Below are 25,099 nucleotides of genomic sequence, written 5' to 3' on the forward strand. Positions count from 1 at the left end.
AAAAAGAACAACCTAGACCCAAATGCACTTAGCAACTATGGGCCAATCTCCAACCTCACCTTCCTGAGTAAGATTATCAAAAAGGTTGTATATTAGCAACTGAACTGCTATCTTACAGATAATAATATTTACGATGAATTCCAGTCTGGCTTCTGCATGTCTCATAGCACAGAAACTGCTCTTTTAAAAAAAACCTCAGTCCTAATACTCCTATACCTAAGCTCTGCATTCAACACGGTGGATCATGGGACCCTGCTAGAAAGGCTAAGAAACTTGGTGGGTCTGTCTGGCATAGTTCTCCAGTGGTTTGAATCCTACCTGCATAATCGAAATTTCATTGTCACACTTCAAGACTTCCACTCCAACAAACACGAATTAGTGTGTGGGGTCCCGCAGGGCTTCATCCTGGGTCCTCTTCTTTTCCCCTTGGCTACATTATCAGCAAACAGAACTTTAGCTACCATAATTATGCTGATAACATGCAGCCTCTCATCTCACTATCCAACCCATAAACTCCCTAGTCAGTTGCTTGGAAGAAATTAACCACTGGATGCCTGCAAACTTCCTTCAGCTCAACAGGGAGAAAACAGATCATGGTTGTGGGTGCTAAAGCCCAGGTCTGTGAGTGCCTGGAATCCAGCTCACTAAAAACAAGTGAGCAGATTAAAAACCTAGGAATAACCATGGATGGTGAACTCAATTATAGGGATCATATCACCAGCATCATGAAGGTTGCATTTTTCCAGCTCAGAAACATTTCCAAAATCAGAGGCTTTCTTTCCCAGTCTGACTTAAAGAAACTCCTGTGTGCATTTGTCATGAGCATGCTGGACTATTGCAGTTCTCTGTTTATTGGTCCTCCAAACAAAACAATCGATAGACTACAACTCACCCAGAACTCAGCCACACGAGGTTTAAGAAAAATTACTAAAAAAAAAAAAAAAATTACTACAAAAACAGACCACATAACTCCAGTCCTCAGGAACCTTCACTGGCTACCTGTCGTTTTCAGAATACAAGACAAAATTTTTCTCTTGGTTTGCAAAGCGTTTGGTGGTCTGGGTCCACAGTATATTTCAGACATGCTGTCCATTTACAATACAACCAGATCTCTCTATTCACAAGGTGGAAATCTCCTCCATGTGCCTAGAGCATTTTCAAAGTCTGATGAGATGGCATTCAGCATTAATGCACTTAAAGAATGGAACAGTTTGCCTGCTTATCTTTTACTTTCTCCAATGCTGCGTTCTTTTAAAACCAAACTGAAAACCTTCCTTCTAAGTCAAGTATTTTCTTAAATGAACAGAACTGTATTTTTACAGTGTGTATGTTTGTATGTGTGTATGCATGTAAATGGTAAAATGGAGTGCACTTATAAAGCGCCTTTCAAGTCTTACGACCACTCAAGGCGCTTTACACTGCATGCCAACATTCACCCATTCACACACACATTTATACACTGATGGCTAGCATGCAAGCTTCCAACCTGCTCATCAGGAGGGGAATCTAATGCATTCACACACGCTCACATACCAATGGCACAGCCACTGGAGGAGCCAGGATTCGAAGCGCCAATCTTCCGATTAGCAGACGACCCACTCTGCCTTCTGACCACAGCCGTCCCACAGCAGTCTGTATATATGTGTATGTATGCATGGATGTTTCTGTTTATAAGCACATTTTTGCTGTTTTATCTTGTTTTTATGTAAAGCACTTCAAACTGCTTTTGTATGAGATGGTGCTATACAAATAAAATTTGAATTGAATTGAACTGAACTGAACTGAACTGAATTGTTCCATTTGATCTCTAAATGTGAGGCCAGACACCCTGCCAAGGAAACTTATTTTGGCCGCTTGTATCAATTATCTAATTCTTTCGGGCATTACCCAAAGCTCAAGACCACCAAGAAGATCGGCTTGTAAATCAACAGCTTTGTCTTCAGGCCTAGCGCTCCTACTCACAACAACAGTCCTGCACAACTGCAGTAATCTGCCTGTCAAACCTACGTTCCATCTTACCCTGTCTTGTCAGCAAGACCCCAAAATACTTAAACTCCTTCTCTTGGGGCATTGAGTCTAAACTCCCAGGAACAGTTCTGGGCTGTGAGGCAATTTTGGCATAGTGCAGTATCAATGACACACACTGGCCAAAAAAGGCTTTTCCCATACACCCGGAAATTACCATTTTGTCAGAATTTTGTTCAATAATGTAAGCAAGCAAAAAGAAAAAAAAAAAAAAACAGACTGTTTTCGTGACAGCCCAACTTGTATTGTGATATGTATTCATGTCTTGCCAACTGATACAGAACAGTTTCCTTGTACAAGGAGCAAACAGGAGGTCAACTAGCTCGGTCAGAGGAAGTCTCTAATACACATGCTCTAAACCAGCTCGGCTGGAGAGGGACTGTAGTGCACATGCTCCATGCTCTCGTGGAGACTTTTTCGGCATATGCACCCAGTGGGCAGCTGAGGGAGGAATGGGCACCATGTTGGAGCACTATATCCAGTTTTTCTCAATAGATCCATGCATTAACTCACTTCTAACCAAAAGGACGCAATCCGCAGTTTTCTGGCAGAGTACTATGGCCTCAGACTTGACTCTGACCCATGGCCCAGCAGAAAGAGATATTCATTCCTGATGCCACTGTACCGGACAGCCACCACACTTAAGCAGCTCCTGGAGATTTTGTCCAAACAGAATTGATGACCAGGCTCAACCCTGGTGCCAAAGGCCACCGCCTTTGAGACTTCCTGTCATGTTGGAGTTACGCAACAATTGCAGCTTTATTCCAAACATCCCACATGTGAAACACATCACTTTGTGTTCAACAGATGACTTTTTTTCCCCAGGAAACATCTTCCAGACACTGGATATGTTTGTAGAACTACAAATGGAAAAGCTTTGAATTGGCTACAGGTTGGATCACTACTGTGCAATTCAAATCAGTGACAGAGAGAAGAAAAACACACATTTATTGATATAAAAGTGTCACAATTTATCACTTTACTGCTTTGTCACTTGTACATCCACCTTGGGGAAGCTGCAGTGAAGAGAAGAGGAGAGGGAAGAGGAAGACAGGGACGAGAGATGCCCTCAACCCAACCTCCTCCTCTGTTTCTCCTTCACTCAGCGTCCACCCCTGTCGCCGTCGTCCCGGTCCACATTCCGGCTGCCTATTAGAGGCACTGGGGGCACATTTCCTGACAGATAATTTGTTAAGTAAATGAAACAGATGTCTTGTTGTGAGTTGTTTTTTTGCTGTGTCTTTTTTTGGGTGGAGTGCACTCCTGTGGGGAAGAGTGGATGGGTATGGGTGGCAGCAGGGAGGGGAGGAGGGTAAGGCGTCCAGGGGGGTCACACTGAATTTGCCCCAGGGGTGGTTGGAAGGAAGAAGAATAACAAGGGCCTGGCGGAGCGCCTGGGGACCCGCAAACATCATTCACATCTCCCCATAATCATCAAGGCCATGCTAGGATGCCTCCTTAATTTACATAATACCGTCCCGACACTTTTACTCCTGCTATCCATCACGGCTGGGATGAGGGGATGAGGCCCTCTTCTCCTCTCTTCTCCTTCTCCCTCCGTCTTTCTTTCTCCCTCTGATTGTGTCTTGTGTTTATCTGCCCAAGCACAAAAGATTGATTCCCCACTGTTTCTCCCCCTTATGTTCGGCAGATATGAATTTTCACAGGATGATGAAGCACCGAGTCAGCTAATAATAAACAGAAAACACATATTCAAAAACAGAGAGAAGAAAGAGAGAGAGGAGGAGGTGGCGTCTGTCTGTGTTTGGCTGATGAGGAGAGATGGATGTTGTGGGGTAAGAGACTCAGGAAGGTACTCTGAAGAAAGTTGAATTAAAAATGCATTTTTTTCTCTCTCTCACTGTCACTCCTTTAAAATTTCATTGTTTGGCTGGGAGAGGAGGGGTGGAGGAAATATGACAGAGGGGAGACTGGAAAGACACACAATGCTGTTTGTTTCATTGTTGTTAAGCCTGCGTGGTCAGACAGAGCAAACCGAGACCTGCACCGGGTTAGTGATGTGTTGGAGGATTACAATGATAATGCAAATCTGGCACTAGGATAGACAGATTAATTATTTATATTACTTTGAAATGAGTATCAGGAGCCCAGATTCCAGGATATTTAGCCACTTATGGGTTAAATTAGCAGTGCTCAGTAATTCGGATCAGCTATTATAGTCACTGATATTTTGGAGGTAAACACTGAGCATGCTTAGGATGATGTGTGTGTATATGGACTGCTCAAACGCAACATATTATTGATAAATCTGCCATTCAAAAAACCATTTGGCTGGTGGTGATCCCACAGTGTATGGAGTGAATAATATGGAAGTGATATAATTTTCATTCCACTTATTTTGTATTAATTCATTAATTTTTCACACCAAATCCAAAAACGAAACCTTAACTAGCCAGCGCACATAGCGAGGTAAAGGATGAATGCATCCTACAAAAGTAGCTAGCTGGGATGCTACTTCACAGCTATGATGGAATATAAACAATCACAACAGTTAACATAAAAAATCTCAAGGTATGGACCATGTATGGACCCATACATGTTGACAACTAAGGTGTCTCCATGACTACTGAGCAAACTCTGTCTGCTGAGGAAGACCATGTGATGCAGTTGAATGCTCAGGGAAAAAGTCAGTAAATTGAAGTTTTGTGTTTCTTTTTTTTTTTCAAACAAGCTTTTCCAAGCCCAGGAATGCTAAAATGTTTTTTTTTTTTTTAATTTTCTAATCTGGTATCCCCATCCTTCCTAATAGCTCTTAAATGTTTGACATTTTTAGGGCAATTACATAACGCAGGAATTCAGACACAGACAACTTTAAGAAAAAACAAAAGAACATTTCCGAGTCAAAATGATTTTTGAAGCTCAACTTTAAAGCCAGCATGGATGAGATGTCCTTAAAGTGCTCTTTAACTTATTTATTTAATATGTACTTAAAGCTGCACAATCATATTTTTATATTACCAATGGATGAAACCGCTATGCGTAATGTGAAAATAGTCACTCGTAGTGACAAACCAATAGAAAATGCTACCCAACTTTGGAGTTCCCTCAGCTCTACAGTGCTTTTTAGCCTCTTTTAGCTCAGTGTTTTGATTTTGTGGCCCGCAAACTCTGCTGTCATTGTTCTTGTTTCCAGCAGCAGCAGGCAGCTATTTTCAGCAAACAAGCTCTGATTATCTCAGCGTATGTTACCTATCTGGCATTTTACCAGAGTTGGTAGAGACTAAAACAGAGCTAAAAGGAGGATGATTGCTGCACTTGCATTTATAAGGTGGCAAGAAAAGACTAGTCAAATCTTGTTTTTTGAGCTTGTTTAGATGTACGTAAAATGGCCAAGAAATCAATGAATGCAGCTTTAAAGATCTGTAATTAAAAAATGCATTTATCTTAAGTGATGAAAGAGCAATTTCAGTTAAAACTTCCTTTGAGATGACATTTAAATGTAGCTGGGTAGGGTTGTCTTTATCACCAGACATGTCCTTTACTGTTTTCTGGTACACAGGCAGGTATTTCCTGCAAATAAAACACATTTTTAATTTAAAATTTCTTAACATGGAATTGTTTATAAACTTAAATATTTAGTCATGGATGGAAGAGACTGTGTCATTGACAGTGTTGCAGAATTTGAAATTTAAAATCTCAATATCCAGCAGCACAGGCCTTTACGTTCTGTGGTGTTAAATCAGAGCAGTGTCGGGGAGCTATGTGCTGTGAGCGCACAGGGCCATGTCTGGTTCACAGAGGACATTACCATAAGTACCATTACTGTCAGAAAGCATGAGATCAGTATCAGTGAAATATACTACTGCTGCCGCTACAGCATCTGCCTTGACTTACAGCACCCCTGCCCTAATACTGACATTTCCAGCACCGACACCTACAATGCAGTTTGCTACCAGAAGTAATGTGGCAATATGTTGAATACCACGGCATCTTGTCAATTCAGTCACAGCCAATGGGAGAGAATGAGAAGGATCAATGCTGGGATTTGATTCTGCTTTACATGACCTATGTATTTTTAATATTAAAAAGGGCAACTTTTTCACATACAACATATTATCCATACTTTTGAGTTCTTTAATCTTCTACCCTTTTTTTCTTCCTGAAGACATTTTCTCTGGCAGCGCCATCCCAAATACTCCCACTGCAAACGGATAGCAAATTTACAGTGTACATAATTTATGTAGTGTTTTTGAACAAAAAGCCACATAAATACAGTACAGGCTAATGGGAACCAAATGTTAGCACATGGCCAGCTGAAGCATCCTCATCAGAAAACTCTGTTTCCAGATTCCAGCTCTCTCTGCATTCTCTCTCCTCCACACAGCACTGAAGGATTGTGGGTAAAATAACAGAAATACTTTGAGGTAGTTACTACAGAGAAATATACTGTGTTTAACAGCTGGCAACAGTCTGTCCTTATGCAGAAACATGTCTGGGTTGAAGAAAAAGGCTGAATGTGACCAGATTGCTTTTCTTTATTGTTCTTCTTGATTGCATGTTTATGCAGAAGACCAACATGCTATGCAGCAAGTGTGATGTCCATCTTTACTTTTCAGAGGAAAAGACGTGTCTTTGGGACCATCATTGCAAATGGCTGAACACTGAGACGGAGAGGAAATTTTGTAAATACAATTTTATTCTGTTTTTTTTATATTAATAAATGACCATAAAAAATATGACTGTTGTGTGATTATTATTCATGGTATATACTGGGGGCTGAATAAGAAGTCAAACCTGCAAATTAACCCTTAGTTGTTCTGTATATTTGTTCAGAGAATGTGAGTACGAATCCAGAAATTCTGCTCCCAGCTAAGCCCAACGTTGCAATACTATACCATTTCCCTAAAAACTTAATAAAATGTAAAAAAAAAAAATTAAAAATCCTTTAATTTCTGCATCTACAATAACATCTGACAGGTGGAAAAAAAAATGTTCTCATGTGCAATTAATGTTTAGACACATAGTAGTTAAGGATACAGCAATAACAATAACTCCCAAAACAGAAAAAAAAAGAAATGTGCAAGTTTGAAAATACACATAATATGAAATTATAAATCCAGGCCCAATTTAGAGAGCCGAAGATTGTATAAACTCTACCTCCTATCTGATCTTGAAAGCAGAATGCGATATGAATTCTTAACTGGGAAAATGAATCACTCTGTTGGAGTTGTTGGAACTACAGAAACACTCAATTTACAAATGAGCAGCGACGTTACAGAGTGGAGCATCTTACCTCGCGAACAACCCTCTGGCACACAAGAGCACACAAACCAGACAACAGCAGAAGTTGCCAGAGCATGAAAAAAAAGAGTTTTCTGGTGTATTTACATTCACTTTGGCAATAAGAAGTACGCTCTGTGGCACATGTAACGATACCCAAATGATGTCACAGTGTATCGACACATCCTGTGTTTACATCACAGCAGCAAGGTGAAAATTAAAGCACTGCAGGACAGCGAAAAACAAGATTTTCAGCTGCTGTTAAGTTGCTCTTTACAAGCACACAAAGCGCTATTGGGCAACAGCTTATAAGTCACTCTGAAACAGCATGCACTCGTCAATTGGCTGAAAATAGCGATGTCCATTCAGAAACTTTACAAGTTCCAGCCACAACAGTTGCAAGCTTACTGTTGTGTGTTTGTGAACGTGTATTGTGTGTGAGTGAGTGTCCCATTGAAAATGAGGAGGAATAGTCAATGATCAACACACACATAACAGGACACAGTGTTTGATTTCTGTATTGATGCTTTGACAATACTTTTTTTATTTATTTATTTATTTATTCATGCCAACAGAACACATTGAAGTGAAATGAATTGAGTAAGCACAATGTGTGAGGGACAGCCAGAGAGAAGGGAAAGTGTGTGTGAAAAAGAAACACAGGGAGAGAGACAGCAGAGTAACAAAGTAAGAAGAGAGAGCAGTATGTGTGTGTGTGTGTGTGTGTGTTAAGGAGAATGTGTTTGTGTCAGAATAAGGAAGCCAAACAGGATTACTGGGATAACAAAAGGTGATGAGTACACATTGAAACTAACAGCCCAATACCAAAATGCCCGGGCACACACACACACACACACACACACACACAAAATCAACCCATGTTTTGGCAGATACTGCTGCCAACACCTCTGGATCTGCTCTTTGTAAACTTTCAGTGTTTTCAATATTTTCAAAGTACAATCTGGCTTTAGTTCAGACTGCACATTGCTTTTTAGCTGTAAACTGTGTGTGTGCGTGTGCGTGTGTGTTTGTGTTCCACTTGGTTGCATTGTTGTCCAGCTAGAATCTGTTCGAGTCATTATTGGCAACATTCTCATAGAAGTAAATGTGTGTTTTGCTACATATTATCTGGTAAGTTTTTCCTGCTTGAGATACAAATAATTATCCTGATAGTTAGCATGAATTGCTAAATTTACCTCACCCAGTCAGTCTGACAAGGTGTTCATGTTAGCCATTTTTCTGTTTAGGGGAGAATTATTTTGTTTTGTTTTGTCCTACCAATCAGTAGCGTGTGAAATACTGTATCTGCCCTGACAACAGATTTTAGTCTAGACATGGATGCTGCTTTGGCGCTCTCCAGAAGCAGTTAACGCAGTGTTTTTCATATTTAACAGTTATCTCTGTGAGTCGACCATCTGTACTGTTGTGTTAATCTCATCCCCACCTGTCTCCTGTCTTTATTTCATCAACGTAGCTAGGTAAGTAGCTAGATAGCTATGTAGAAAGATGATGTCTCGATTCTTAATCCTCCCTTCAAAGCCCTGATTGGTCAATAGTTTCTCCAAGCTGTTGTCAATGAGCACAACTACAAACAGGCTAACAAATAATACAAATATATACATATTCATCAGTGGTGCAGGAAGTGATGCATTTAAAGTTGGCTTGGAAATGTGGAGACGTCTTACGCTTCAAAACAAGCACTTGCCGGGTCATCTAACAGTGAAACCTTCTTTCTGACAGCAGAGTTAGGGGCTGTATCCAACAATGTTTGTAACTTTCTACTTAGTTACTAAATTGTTTTCTCAATAACACTGCGGTGACAAACATAATTCTTCCATGGAATATATTCACAGGCAATGTTTTTTCAACCAAATGAAGCGCTACATTTATGTAGACCACTGAAGTCATAGGGAGGAGGTCAGGGTGACTAGTGGGTGTACAAAACAGAGCACAGTGTGATTAGGTTTAGGCAACAAAAGTACTTTGGTTATGGTCAGTGAAATATTGTGGTGTTGGTAAAATGTTAATAACCACGTCTCATGCTTCAAGTCACTGCTGACTTTCTCTTAAGCAAGTGCTGCCAATGCCTAAACAGAACCATTAAATATGATGTCGCTGAACATTTTACTCATACCTGTATGTTCAGTACCAACATTTTTGCAAGTTAAAAAGCATATTGACTGTTGCAATTTAGTAGTAGAAGTAGTATAAGCATAATTTCTAGGAGAGAGGGTTGCCATGGCTGAACAGACAAACAAATGGGAGCCACATACTGAAACTCAAACTTCATCAGCAAAAAAGTGCATGGAAAATGAAACTGGCATTACTGCTAAAACTGACTGATAAGAGAACCCTGAAAAGTGCACCAGACTAACAGTTCCACAGTGTGTCTACAGACAAACCTATTGACAAACCACTTAAATGTAAAACTATTTATACAGTGGATAACAGAGCCCTGTTACATTGAAGGGGGGAAATATTGGCTAGCACACACTGTTTGTACTCATTAGTAACCAAATTTCAGCAATTATTGCCAAAAAATGTTTGTTACTTCATGGAGTTATATTAAAAATGGGTATGTAGGGCATCCAACTTTTATGTTGGAGACCATAATTTACATTCTTTCACAATTAATGTGAACTTTTTTAAAACCATAGCTGCAATCTTTCCCTACATTTAACCAAACCGAAGCTGCCACTCACAGATATTGTACAAGAGACTATTTTAAAAATGTTGGCATTAGTAATATGTAATAAAATGGTTTTGTTGAGTCATCCAATATCAACATTCTGTCTGCAGTGTGATCTTGAGGATTGCTACCGTACAGTATAAACCTTGTTTAAAGCTTTGGTTTCTGCGTTAACACCAAACAGTCACACTTTTCTCTCCAGTACTGTAGTAAAGAGACTGGTTTTCATCCAGTTTTTCAGCTCTGATGGACTTACCCATAAGCAACTACTAAAGGTCAGCTTTTGACATTATAAAATTTAATTGTATCCTTGAGCATCCGAATAATTATGGCACTTGAGTGAAAATGATCCCAGGGCGTACAAGTCAAGAAGGTGCAGCGTTACTTCGATTGTGTTGACCAATCCTTGATAAAGATGTAATGGCACCACATAATGATCCTTTCCAGGTTTCCAGCTTTATTCATCATGAAAGTGCTTTGTCCTGTTGTCTTGCCATTATACAAGGCTGAATTTCCACCCAGTAACTCCCAAAGGATTAGCTTCCGCTTCTTGTTTTTTCAAGTTTTCCTTTGGTTTTCTGTCTAAAGCGGACGTCGCTCCTTCAGAGGACTGAAGGCGAGAGGGAGGGGGTTGGTAAAGAGATGGGTGGATGCATGTAGATTTTACTGTATGTGGAGAAACTGGTAGAAATTGGATAGATAAATAGACGCTAAAGTAGGTGGGGTAGATGAAGATCAGAGGACATGGATGGAAATAGGAGGAGGAAGATGGATGACAGTAGAGGCAGAGATAAAGGTGGGTGAACCAAGATGAGAGGAGTGGAACCCTATAGGTTGGATGCAAAGCTGAAGTGAGACTTAAGACTTGGACTTCAATCACTTTTGAGTTCCGATTTGCAACTCAACCTAAACTTGTCAGCCTTGAGGCTTGACTGCCTGAAGACTCACATGACTTATGTTATGTTATGTTTGACCATTATATTATTGTAGGCTATATTGTGGCTATATTAGCCATTACTACCATAACACACCACAAATCAAAATATACCAATAGCTAATTTCCTAAATGAATAACTACTGATATGCTTTAATTTTAAGAGTAAGATGAGAAGATAATACGCATAAATAATAGATAATAGACATAAATCACATGTGTATATGCTGATTACTGACCTAGAGTTAATAGCTAGGTAGTGTAAAAGTTAAAAAATAGACCCACTTCCATCTCTAAAGCTCACCAATTAACATGCTGTAACTCATTTGTTAAATCCGTACACAAACAGAAATGTGAAAACATTTAGGGGGAGTTACATCCTGAAACTATTTCTTGAGGAACAACAGTTCATTCATCCACCTAGAACTACTGTGCAGCAACTCCTGCTTTTTCCAGTTTTGCCAGTGCCAGTCCTTGTGCGCAGGTTTTAAGTTTGGTTTCAGGTACTAAGATACCAAACCTGGCAACCTCACTGAGATGACACGACTCTGTGATGCTGTACACAGTCACTTCTCCCAGCCGAAGAAATAGTTCCAGCACGTACCTCCCCCTACAACCACAAATTGCTGTTTTTACATTTCTGTCTGCTCTGTGCGGATTTGACAAACAAGATAAAATATGTTAAATTAGTGAGCAATTTCTCACAAAAAAGCAAAATGGTATTACTTTTACTATTACTTTTATAAACAGGCCTGATTGGAGGTACGTAGAGATTTAAGTCGGTAGGTGGTGAAGAAAATTCAACAGTGGACAAAGGGATGGACATACATTAAGTAGACAAGACTGAGGTAAGTAGGAAAATGTACTGAAAAGGTTTGGTGAGGATTGACGGAGTGATGCATGGGAAAGATGTAAGCATTGTTAAGTGAAGACAAGCACAGACTGATGGAGGAACATAGTGGACTGCAGTGTGGGATAGGTGGAACCTATAGACTATAGAAAAGTATGGACTTAATGGACATAATGTGTGGACCATCAGCCACAGATTATGAAGGAACATTTTAAATATGTTATTTGGGAGTAAGTTGCCATTTTGGCAATTAGTGGAGATGGAAGGAAGCTGCTGAGAATGGGCAATCAAGCACCAATCAATGAGTTTGACTGTGATAGGCTGAGACAACTGTTCATCAAGCACACCATACACATCTGACTTTACTGAAATCTAATCATTTATTTTATTTATTGTTACGGGTACAATGCACATTAATCAACATCACTGTAAATGTGCCAGTATTAGCCAAACATCGACTGTTGTCCCATGGTCAGATGTTTGATGTTATGATTAATTAACCGCTAAGGTTGATTATGATAGGCTGAGACAACTGTTCAGAAAGTTTCAGTGTTTCTTAAAATACGTCTTTTCACAGAGTTTAGCACAGTCAAAGAGTTTTTGAAGCCAGCACCTAGACGTCATTAGAAGAAGTTCAGGTTAAGGCCTTTCCATAATGGCATCACCACTCAGACGCGGTGGTGATGTTGGGAAGAAAAGTATAAAAGTAGGAATATTTAGCTAGAGGGAGGTGGGGAAAGAGATGAGGATTGTGCAGGTAGGCTGGACAATAGGTAGAGATAAGTACTGTAGAAGGAGATAGATTGATATGAATTGGTTGACACGTGGGTGGAGAAAGAGAAATAGGTTGACAGGTTTTTGGAAGTAGGTGGAGACGGTTGGTTGAGATAGGCTGAGGCAGGCAGAGATAAGAGGGGATAGGTGGAGGTATGCAGAGATAAAGTGGATGCAGATGTGGAGGAGAATGAGGTGTGATGAATGGGAGAGCGAGTATATTGAGTGTAAGGCAGAGTGACAGAGATGGGAGACAGAGAGAGAGAGAGACCTTCACGAGAAGAGAGAGAAGAGAAGAGAGAGAGAGATAGAAAAGTCCAGTCACAAGCGAGCCACTAATAACCCTCTCTCCATAACCCAACTCTGCCCTTCCATGTTAACATACTGTGAACTGAGCACAAGTGACAAAATCAATCCATCACAGCTGCCCGCCGACCGGCACAGAAAGGGACAGAGGAGCTAACAGAAATTGATGACATCCCCGCTCGAATTTTACACCGTTTCGGCCACGGCGGCGATTGAAACAGACAGAGATTTATAGTCCAGCCGGGGACCGCGGCTATCCTTGATTGCCTCTTTTTTTCCCCTCCCTTCTTTCTCCGCCACGAAGCCCCCTTTTTTGCATATTTATTCCCAAGCTCATCAAGAGTGAGCGGACGCATCAGAGTGACAATCTTATTTCACCTTTGGGGTGGGGGAGTTGGGAAAGGAGGGGTGATGGTTGTTACATCCTAGTCTTTGGATGAAAGCAGGGCTGGCTGTCCTGCTGTCTATCCTTTTTTTTTTCCTTTTTTGACTACAGTTACACTTCTTACTTTGATGTGATTTTTAAAATTAGACTCTAGGGATGAGATTAAGTGAGACAGAAGTGCTTTTAAGGTGGACTAAACAGGGGTCACCCTCCATGTCTTTTCATCTCTTAACATTGTGACTAGATTGTGTCCAGAGTATTTGTGTGAGCCCTTGTCTGGATGTGAACTATGAGCAAGCAAGGGATTTTTCCATTTTAATAGGTACATATATTCAGTGTTTCATAAGAACAAAGGAGAGAAAAGTAATCCAAATTTGTGTGTGACAGAAAGCTTTTTTAGGCAGTGTCTTGTTGGCGGGGTTTTGAGACACTGACCATGAAACTGCAACATCCCTGGTTCAAGTCTGTCAATGCCAAGTCTCCATATCAATCAGAAGCCTTTTCCAGACATGCAATCTTAACATTGCTTGCTTCATCTATCAATAACAGTAATGGCTTTTGGGTTATGGCAAGAGGATTGTGTGATGCCTCACACTAAAAATCACTGGGTTAAAATTTTACACAGTTTGTGTCAATATATCACCTATACAACATTGGGTTAACTCTACCAAGTCAAGTGATGCCCATGACCCAGTGTTACACGCAAGCTTTAACTAAAAACTGCCACAAAAGTGTTGTTTATTGTATAAAATGATGTGCATATGACATTCATGTTAAGGGGTCAAAACAACCCTCTGTCTTGAGTGACTTTCTAGGTAACTTTTAACCCAGTATTGTGTCGGTGCTACTGTATATTGTCCCAAACTGGGTAAAATCTGAACCCAGTGATTTTTAGTATGTTGGCATCTGGTGGCCTTGGTATAACTGTCATCAGCAATGAGTTGGAAAATAATTATATAAAGGAATCAGAATCAATTTTATTGAAGGACAGGCAGCATCAGAGGTGGATTTTAAAACTTGTGTTAGGAGGGGCAGCTGTTGCTCAGGAGGTAGAGCAGGTCGTCCACTAAGCGGAAGATTCCCGGCTCATCCAGTTCACATGTTGAAGTGTCCTTGGGTAAGATACTAAACCCCAAATTGCTCCCAAAGGCTGTGCCATCGGTGTGTGAGTGTGTCCCCTGATGAGCAGGCACCTTGTATGGCAGCCCGTGCCATCAGTGTGTGAATGGGTGAATGGATGATGTCAGTCAATTGTCAATTTTATCATTTATTAGGGGGTAGCTGTGGCTCAGGAGGTAGAGCGGGTCGTGCACTAATCAGAAGATCGGTGGTTTGATTCCTGGCTCCGCCAGTCCGCATGTCAAAGTGTCCTTGGGCAAGATACTGAACCTCAAATTGCTCCTGATGGCTGTGCTATCGGTGTGTGATTGTGAGCGTGAATGATTAGTTCCTACTGGTATGCAGGTTGGCACCTTGCATGGCAGCCCCTGCCATCAGCATATGAATGTGTGTGTCAATGTGACTTGTAGTGCAAAAGCGCTTTGAGTGGTCGAAAGACTAGAAAGAGTGCTTTAAGAGTGCATTCCATGTACCATTTACTGTTAGAGAGAATGTAAAATCCTGCTGCTTGTTTTCAATGTCTGACAATAGCCGAGCATAGTTAAGATGTAAAGGTTGTGACTCTTATTTAATTAACTTGCATGATTTACGAAAAATGTTTTGCTGGATATTTATACCATACAGGGTTCAATATTAATTTATATTTTCTTTGTGCAGAAGAGATGACAATTAAGCACTAAATGTATTACAGTGCTGTTAAGAAGGCGGAACAAGATATGTATTTAAAATCCCTGTGTATTCATGTGCAGCCCGACTGTACAAACCACGAGCATTTGCAGAGCACCTAGTCGATACTTATTAATATTTCTGTAATGGATTTATGTGGTGACTTCGTAACTTAAAACTGTCTTGCAGCTTATAGGTGTCCTCAAGGGCACAATTTCCACTGGGGATGGGGGGCCATGTCCCCCTCACTTTTTAAAATCATATTCATGTCCCCCCCTCACTTAAATAGTTTCAGGATGATTTCCTTACTGAAATCTCTCTAAACAGTGTTCTCTCACTGTACAGCCACCATAATCCACATGAGAGCAGTGAGATGATAAAAATGTTAATATGCTCATCTGAGTCACCTCCAATTATTCAATTATTACCACGTGTACAGAGCAATAAGCAATGAGCAGCCGCGAGTGGTGCAGCAAGTATTTTACAAACTCGCTCCTCACATGCACACCTTGTTGGTAGAGGTTGTTGACACTGGATGGAGCCTGAAGGGAATACCTGCAGACAGTATTCAGCGCTGAAAAAGTACCTCCACCTCCTCTGCTTTTAATCTGTATTTTTAGTTACATTATACGTTTGAATAGAACCACGCTGAAATGACAAAAGAAAAGGGTAAGCACAGCATGTTTTTATCTGTCTGCATCTGTCCTGCTGGAAGCTGTGGTTCCTCATTTTCACTGGGTGATTACAGCGTTCATGGTGGGTTTGCCTTGCTTGTTGTTTTGGGTTTAAGCGGCTTTTATGCTCACTGTTAAATGTAGGAAGTAGTGCAGGGTAGCGGGTGCTTTAAACTGTTATGAGCAAGGCCTGTGTGAGGAACAGCCTCATGTCATGTCGTAATCTGCGATTGAGATCTCGGTCCCACTCATTCTTAAGCGTCTTTATTTGTGTGCTGGAAAAGGAGAAATGATGCCTACTGGTCTTTATTGTGTTTGCAAGCTGTTTTTCTGCAATTTCAGAGCTCCGTACATAATTTTGTCTATTTGTCTGTGAGTGACTTTGTTGTCTGCAGCTGTCGTCTCGACTAGGATGTCTGGGCGGGGGCGTTGTTGGGGTGGGTGTGACTCTCCCTGCTCAGTCATGCTTTGAAGGTTTTACGAGTACTTATGGAAAGTATAAATTTCACAGGCAGCGCCGAGCTGCAACCAAACGGTGCTTGACGGCAGCGTCACTGTAACGGCCACAGCAGTTAGCCTGACAGCAAATTGATTAGAATAATTCAAATGTGATGAATAACTTTCATCATGTAACCACATAGTCCGGTGAGTGCGCCATTCGTTAGGTCCGCTAGGGTTTATGATAGGACTGTGCACTGAAGAGAGACAACATATCAAGGATATGCATTACACCAAACATATTTGTCGCCAATGGAAATGGCCCCACACTCTCTGTGACAATTGTCATGAAAAACTGGAGCTGTTGGGAATTAGAGTCCTGTCAGTGCTGTACTTTTCTTTTTTGAATTTGTGTCTTGACATTACAGTAAATGGGATTCATATTCAGGCTCTTTAACTGTGGTGCAAGGATGAAAATGATAGATAGTGATTGCAGTAAACTACAGATGATGGTACAGTAGAAACATCATGAGAATCAATTATCCACGCAACCCTGCCCCAGACATCACCAGACAGGAAGGTCAAAGGTCAAATACATAGAAACTGAATCAATTTGTAATGAAAACTCTGTGTTATGTTAAAATACAAGTAATTAACTGAAAAGTTAATTAAGTCAATTTAGCTTAAGTTAAAAATATTTAAAACCCTTGAACAATGGTTCCTAATAGGAATGAAAAATTTCTCAATCTCTACAACATTAAAGGTATACTATACAGGATTTTCCTAAAAAACAATATATAGACTCATACAAAACTAATCCCTCTCAATCATTTCTTATGACCCACTAGAAGTGTGTGGCAGTGTATTTACCTGCAGAGACTCTGGCCTCTACCTGAATTTTATCATTTTGCTGTGTTCAGGACGCTTCTGGGCATCTGGATGTGTAGCCCCCAGCCAGTAACAGCGTGCAGGGTGTGAGGTTGGGACTGGTAGTGCAGTGACCAGGTTACATGGCTGTCTCTGTCTCTCTCCTCTGCTCCGCTCTGCTCTCTGTCTCTGCGTCATGGATGTATAAAGAGCTGCAGGTCTGTGTGTCTGCTTGACGGAGGGCGGGGCTGAGCTACACACACACGCAGAGCAGAGAGGCCACAACAGATAGGATGAAGCTCTTATAATAACTTTTTATTTATCTGATTCAGGGCGGCTTTGTTCTTGTCAGTGCTGCTTGCTCTTTGTATCCGCTCTCTAGCTCGCTCGACCACCACTGCTCTCTCTCTCTCTCTCGCTAGTTGAGCCGGGGAGGAGGGGCCAACTTTGAATGCTGTGTGTTTAAAAAGACCAATCAACAAATCCTGCATAGTATATCTATAAGTATTCACAACTAAATAAGCAACAATCAACAAAAACACCCATGACATTGACAATGGCCTAAACAACATAAGCAAACACCCACACAACCGTCATCAGATTCTGATTCAAATGTTGCTAAACACTGATTGGCACACAGCAGTACATGACATCACCTTTTTTCTACGAAGCCCTGCTCATATCTATCACATGAAATATCCAAAATGAACGTAGGACCTCATGATAAGATGTCATGATAAAAATGTTTCCTCTGCAACCATCTCTTCTCTTCTCTGCTCCGTGTGTGTGGAGGGCCTGAGTCCCACCCTCGCTGAAATGCAGAGAGCAGAACTAGTGTGACCATAAACGAGTGCACATAAATTAGGTAAATAACATAAATAAACATATTTATACATATCTTTCAGAAGGGGTGGGACATCCTGTTGGAGGGGCAGGCTGCCTCCAAGGCAATGGTAGGGGAAATGCTGAGCATATAGTTGTGACATCACAACCTTACAGAAGTCCAAACGGCTCGTTTAAAGCATAGACTGTAAAAAATGGACATAGCCACCGTGACGTCAGCAATTGGTTTGTGGACTCCCGTTTTGAAGCCTGAAGTTTGCATTTTGACTGTTGCCATCTTGGATTTTTGGAGCCAGAAGTGACCAGCAAAAAACAGGCTTAAATCATTAAAACAAAATGTACATCAAACTGAACATCCGTCCCTCCCTACAATATGTCCTCAATAATGCTATTTACGTCTTATAAAAGCCTAGATAACAGGAGATATTCTCAGTGTTAGAACTGGAATAGAAAGCTCCGAGTACTCAAAACGTATGCATTGTTAGCATATGCAGTAGGCTATTTGAGGACATGAATTGCACGAATTGCACATATCAAGAATAATACATTTTAGGGAATGTATTACTAATTTGTTATATTAAAAATATATATATATATATATATATATATATACATATACATATATATATATATATATAAATATATAAATATACACACACATTTATGCCCCTTCTAATTACTTGTTTGAGCAAGAAACAGGCCTGTTAAGTACACTGTAAGTGCCTGAATTCATAGAAAAAAACAGAAAAATAAAAGTAGGGTTAGGGATAGGGGTGTGCCAGCATACAAATACATTATTTGGCAACGCACAACTACTGGGTTTTTTACGAGTATTTGTTTCACACAAATATTTTAAAAAATTATTTGTTTTTGGGAAGAAAAAAAAACATGTCAAATACCAGCACGCAAGTTGATTACATCACTATCTCAGTCTCTCCTCTCCTCTACTGTTACGTCTATCAGCAGGTCTCAACAAGGGGAGTCACATCCACCTGCTACATGACGCACATTTCATAATTTGGGAGTTTTGTCCAGAAATAAAGCTGTGCTACTGACACACGCAAAGTTCTCCCAAGGAACTCTCCATAACCTGTTGTTCCTCTTCTCCTTTCCACAAAGTTTGTAAAAAATAGGCAATAAATGAAAATTGCAAAGCAATAATCACTTTTGAGGTTCTTCCCTACATGTTACATGGTATGCTAGATCTGTGTTGTGGGTGTATAAGTAGGTAGAGGTCTGTCTGCAATGACGCAATGAATAAAGTTTTAGCTCAGTAGTCAGCGCAGTCATTTATGATCTGGGGGACTCTCGAGACTTGGTGTGAGGACCTCCATCGTAAAGTAGTTTATTCATGAACACTTATTTTAACACTTTAATTTTCTAAAATTAAAAGCGTGATAAAAACAAAAACAGGATTTCCACTTTTATTCGAATACAAATACAAATATTTTGCTGCCTCAACAAATACAGATACAAATATAAATACTGGGCCCTCTGCACATCCCTAGTTAGGGATAGGGTTAGGGTTTGACAGAAATTGAATGTATGGATCAGTATGTGAATACAATTTTGGCACTTGCTGTTAACCTTTGACTGCTATTTTACAGTCACAGTGACAAAAGTAGATAATATGAGTTAGTCCACTCCGTCACCTATCTAAGGACAGTGGCAGGTGTTGCCTTGAGTTCATCTGATAAATTGTTGAATATTGTTCCATAAGAGCACTAGAACAGAGCAGCCAGTGTTGATAATAAAATGAATAATTCCACTGTCCCAGAGTTGGCTGCAGCCTCCAAGTCTCAAAAACGCAGGGAAATGTGGTTTATACAAAACCCTCAGTGGTCTTATTGAAGACTACCGTCACTTCACTAAAGACTCTGCATCTACATGTACACGTGTTTTTCTACGAGTCGTTATCACTGAGGCTCAAGAGCCGCATTTCCAGCAACTTTTCAAGTAATAATCAGTGACATTTTCATATGAATAAATGTCAGTGTTGCTGCTTTTCTGTCACTGATTGCTTTAACACAGCAGGGAGTCAACCTATAGCCAGTTCATGAAAGCTTTTACATCTGCTGGTGTGTCTGGAAGGTCTTTCCTGGGGGAAAAAAAGAAGAAAAAAAAGGAAAAAATCTCCAAGTGCGCAGGAAGTGATGGATTTAATTTATTTATTTGTAATAAAAAGAGGAACTGAGATGTTAGAATGAGCAGGCTAGATTAGGATGTGGAATTTTTTAAACTTTAGTTTAGAGTAAGTGTTAAAAGTTGTGTATTGTGGAATGAATGTTGCTCATAAAGAGTAAAATGAACTGTTTGTGTGTCCTGGATTGGCATGTGAATGCAACTTCTCACCTCTCCACATCTCCCACACACACTAAGTCACCACTCCTTTTTCCCAACACCACTCAAACGCAGCAGCCTGCCGTCACATGCATCTGCATCCTGTGCAATTTGTCACCGCCGCATCTAGTGCCACCATTGGCTGTTGCCAAGCAACATGTGTGTCTCACAGACTATTTCCCATGATAAATTAGCTGGGCTGTTACTATGCCAACAGAATTTGTTACTTAATTAAACTGATTCCGATCGCAATTGGCTGGAGAAGAGAGAGAGAGAGAGAGAGAGAGAAAGAGAGGCATGCTCTCATAGAGAGGAAGTGAGGGAGAGAGAGACAGAGGCCATGACACACACACACACACACACACACACACACACAGGGGCCAAGGAAGTGAGATGAGACAGAGAGAATCCACAGAGGAATGACTGTTATTAGATAGGCTGAGATATTGAAATGGTCAGGCTTTGCAGACGAGGGCAACAAAAGAAGGAAGGTGGAAAAAGAAAATACAAAAAAAAAAACTCAAGCAGAAAAAAAAAGACAGAACCCATCTGGAATTAACGGCTTGACGCCTTCAGAGGTGATTCATTTTTTTCTCACTGCTCTTAAGAGAAATGCATTTCCCTGACAACAAATGTGCTTTTTTTTTTTCTTTTTTTCTTCTATTCTACTTTTATTCAAATGAGCTGCTGGCAGGTCAGGCTGCTCAGGTGGTGTGGAACTCTCACCGCCGTGGTGCAACATTAGAAATCTGCTCCTGGAGACAAACACAAGGCCTTTCCCTTATGTGACTGAACGAGAAAGGTCAAACGCGACCAATAATTCCACTATCTGTCAAAGAATAACTGTTGATGTCCACCTAATTTCAGAGGAAGCCATAATGTCTGGAAGCGGCAGACAATGTTTTATTCTTTACATGTCCCCTCTTTCCCACCATACAGCTGCAACTGAAGTGGTCCGAGCAATTGCATTGTGTAGCGTAGCGTACGCCGGCACCGGGCTTTGACCGCTAAGCGAAGAAAAGAAAGAATGGCAGAACAATTTGGGCGTTGGAGCAGGACCAAACGGAGGGGAGCGGCGAGCATGTAATCTCCTAATTTGGAGCATCACAGCGTCAGATTCCCGCCTGCTCGCCACGTTCTCCCGGCCTTACCTATAGTGGTAGGCATGCTCTTATTTCCATAACTTCCTGACAAAACCATTTTGTCCTGCCTGATTGGGCCTATTTGCATCAGACACCTCTTCTGCATATAGATTGATGGGTTTAATCAGCGAATCAGGGAGAGCGCTCAGACATCAATCACTGTCACGCCACTTTGTCTTGCTTTCAGTAGCAGTGGTAGCTTTGTCGTCCCCCCACCCCCCTCCACCCCCCTTTTTGGTCACTCTCTGGTTCTATTTCTCCCCTGCAGTTGGAAGGCAGCCCTCTTGATGTTCTGCTCACATTCATCAGGGAATGCCGGAGAGCCAGAGAGACTGCTGGTAAGGGAAATGGGGGAGTCCTCTCTTAACTACACAAAAGAAAGGCTGAACATTGCCAGAGAATGTACCTCTCTCTGACATCAAGACAGGTGATCTTTTCCATCTCTGAGACATTTGTGCTGCTTATCTTACCTCTGTGAAGATTCTCAGGATGTTTTTTTGGAGCAATTTCGATAATCATTCTTTATTTTGAATGTCTTTTTTTTTTTTTTTTTTTCAGAGAGTAGTCAAGGAAGCAAAGAAAGAAAGCTTACAGCTTTGTAATGACAGACAGAGAAAAGGCCTGAATGACATCACTCCAAACAACATATTGTAATCTTTAAGTTCAAAAGGACAGAAAAAAAGACTGAAATACTATAAAATTTCACATACAGTCTCATATATAACACATATTCATATAATCATTAATGCGTGTGTGCAGCAGAAACAAATAAAGGCCAGACGAAAAACACTGAAAATGCCTCTACTGACGTTTTTTTTTTTTTTTTTTTATGGGTGTCAAGCCACTGTCAGTGAAACGCAACACTTCCCACAGACATTTCACATTAAAAGCCTACCAGGAAAAAGGGGGATTATAATATTTAAACTCTTGGAAGGCTTAATATGAAATATCTGTGCAGCAAGTGTTGAGTTTTATTGACAGTAGATTAATAGTGATAAAAAGAACAGCAAAGTAAAATAACAAAAATCAAAAAGAGAAATGAGAACAGTATTTCTATAGAAACTGAGAAGGGAAACTGATAGAGGCTATGACATTAGCGTTATGTTGTATTACTGGAATGATGCCGCTTCACGTCATATGAGAGTTACTGTAATTACCAATTCCTGGATATTTATTGCATCACATTTCGTTTTTTATTGCTAATGAGTGAACAGCTGTGAATCTATGTGTGATTTCTAGGCCAGATTTTCCACAAAAATCCAATGGATGTGACGTTTTTGAACACTCCCGAGTGCCTTGCCTCTATCCCACTAACGTCAACAAATGACAGGCATCTACCACAATAAAACCGGTGCTATCTAAGTGGAAACACCCTGCAGATATTAGTTCTCTAGCTAATGAGATGGCTAGCTGCCTCTGTCAACCGCTAAACATTTCACAACAAAATACCCCTGCAATGACAAGTCGCCCAATCCCGAGCACACACAGCTAAAACATTATTTCCTCTACAAAGGAGCAGAAAACAAGCTCCAGAGCGATAGCGGTACATAGTTGACCCTTTTTGCTTTTCCTGTTGGTAGTCCAAAGGTTGTAATAAGTACACATTTCATAACAAAACCACAGCTTGTTGCTCCTGGCCACAGCTCACTGAGCCTACCGGTGTTTAGTGAACACGACTGGTAAAAAAAAAAAAAGTTGTCATTTTGCGGGTCGAGTTCAGACGGTTGATTAACGTATATTTTTGCAGGTTGGGTGGTGCAGATCGGCTCTCACCGGCCAGCGACCACAGCGCAACAGGAGCCTCTGTGTGTTTGCTCTGTGTGTGTGTGTGTGTGTGTCAGCGTAGAGCAAGGGAGTGGTGCAAAACAAAATGTTAGAGATCTTTTATGTTATTATGAGAAGTGTAAGTGAGGGAAATTACATCACCTGCAGTAGTCTTGTACTACTGCTCGCTCTGCAAGCAAGTACAAGCATGAGTGCCAGCAACAGGATGCTGACTGCAGCTCACTTAATGGCCACCAGTGTCACTAGTGAGCACCACCCACGGTTAATGAATATACTCTACAGGATGTGTAGTGTTCCCATCACTAAAGGCATGTGTATTTTTGTTGTTGAGGTAAGTACAAGCCTCCAATTGTAAGACTTACACAATATGGGGGACAATATACTTCCAAATATTAAAAAAAAAAAAAAAAAAAAGGCAGGGAAGGAAGGGAATCAATACGTGTATCTGTGTGTATGGTGGATAAGGGTGAAGACATGTCATCAAGAGGATCCCCATACATCCATGCGCACGTATTCATGCTCTTATGAGCATCAAACACACACATGCACACATAATTGTGTCTCCATCACTTTGGAGGACATTACATTGACTTACATTCATTTCCTAGAGACTTAGCCCAACCTTAACCAACATGACTATGTAAACAGATTTACGTCCCCACAACATGAGGAATACCTGGTACACACACACACACACACACACATATACACACGTTGCACTCCCTCCCCATCTCTGTTATCTATACCCCATGTATATGCAGCAGACAGGCTGTGTGAGCTATGGGGATACTTGTCTTGTCTGTGGAGGTGTGTGTGTGTGTGTGTGTGTGTGTATGTGTGTGTAGATGCAGGAATATGAAACCTAACAATGAGCTGGCTGGACGGCCAGGCCCTAGGGACAGCAGGCTCGCCTGGAGGAGCGGCCTGCACCACAACCTTCCACATCAATAGGATAAGGCAGCTCATTAAAAATCCCTCTGATATAGATTGATGTGTCTGGGCTGTCCGGGTGCCTCAGCCAGCTAAGGCACATGCTGGGTAACTGTGACAATGTGGGGTCAAGTCTGGCCTGGGACCTCAGTCACATGTGATCTCAAAGTCTCTGTAGCATCTTTCTGTTGTTGTCCAATGAGATGACAGTAATCCTTCATAGGGTTTGTGGCTGACAGTGCAGTGTGTAATGTGAGTGCAGTCTGTGGTATGGTAATTTATAGTCTGCAGTATGATGGTTAATAGCAGGGCAGTCTAGACTATAGTAGAGCCTATTTTATGAGGATGTTGTTAGGATCAATAGTTTATTTTAATTTGGAGTGGTTGTATTTTTCGCCAAAAAAGATATTTCTACTATACAAATGTATTAACATGTCATTTTTTTGTTGTCTACCTGTCTTTACCGTTCTGAGCAGATATCCAGAAGATAATTCCAAGTTTGTTGGTGACCCCCTGACCTTGTGTGTTTTAACCTCTTTCAGCTTCATTTTGGTGTTACAATCTCCAACTCTCTAGAGCTGGAGGTTCAGTCCCACTGTACACCACAAAACAGCCCAGCACAAAACAGCAAACAGACAAAGTTAGCAACTAGCTGGTGAACATAGTCGAGCATTTAGCAGTTAAAGTCAAATATTTTTCTCAGTATCTGGTGGAGACCAAAACAAAGTTAAAAGAGAGTGAATGTTGGACTCACATTCATCAGTTAAACAAAAATGTGAATCCAAATGAATGCTAATGTTGCTCCATCCCTACTGAATGTGTGAATAGGCAACTGTTTGCTGATGACTTATGGCTATATGGCTGTTAGCCATAACAACTTTATAGTGATAATATGTCAATGTTGTGTACAGATTGTTCTGCTGCCCCAGAGTGCCCCAAAAAATCAATCATAACTGTTTTATGAATTTGACAGCTGCAGTGTTTGTACAGTTTGTGTTTATCCTCCACAAACAGTCAAAGTACTGACTGTACAGATATTAACTGTAGCTAGCTATTAGCATAGTGACTGTGTGTGTGTGTGTGTGTGTGTG

General features: G+C 40.8%; 1 long non-coding RNA gene across 1 annotated transcript; it reads left to right on the top strand.

The window, feature by feature from the left end:
- The first annotated feature begins 11,477 nt into the window (after positions 1–11,477).
- Positions 11,478–22,069, top strand: LOC122998341. The gene is made up of 3 exons (XR_006407397.1): positions 11,478–11,737; positions 21,562–21,720; positions 21,852–22,069. It is a non-coding gene; the product is annotated as an uncharacterized LOC122998341 (long non-coding RNA).
- Positions 22,070–25,099: the final 3,030 nt, after the last annotated feature.

The sequence above is a fragment of the Thunnus albacares genome, chromosome 15, assembly GCF_914725855.1.
Source record: "Thunnus albacares chromosome 15, fThuAlb1.1, whole genome shotgun sequence".
Taxonomy (NCBI): domain Eukaryota; kingdom Metazoa; phylum Chordata; class Actinopteri; order Scombriformes; family Scombridae; genus Thunnus; species Thunnus albacares.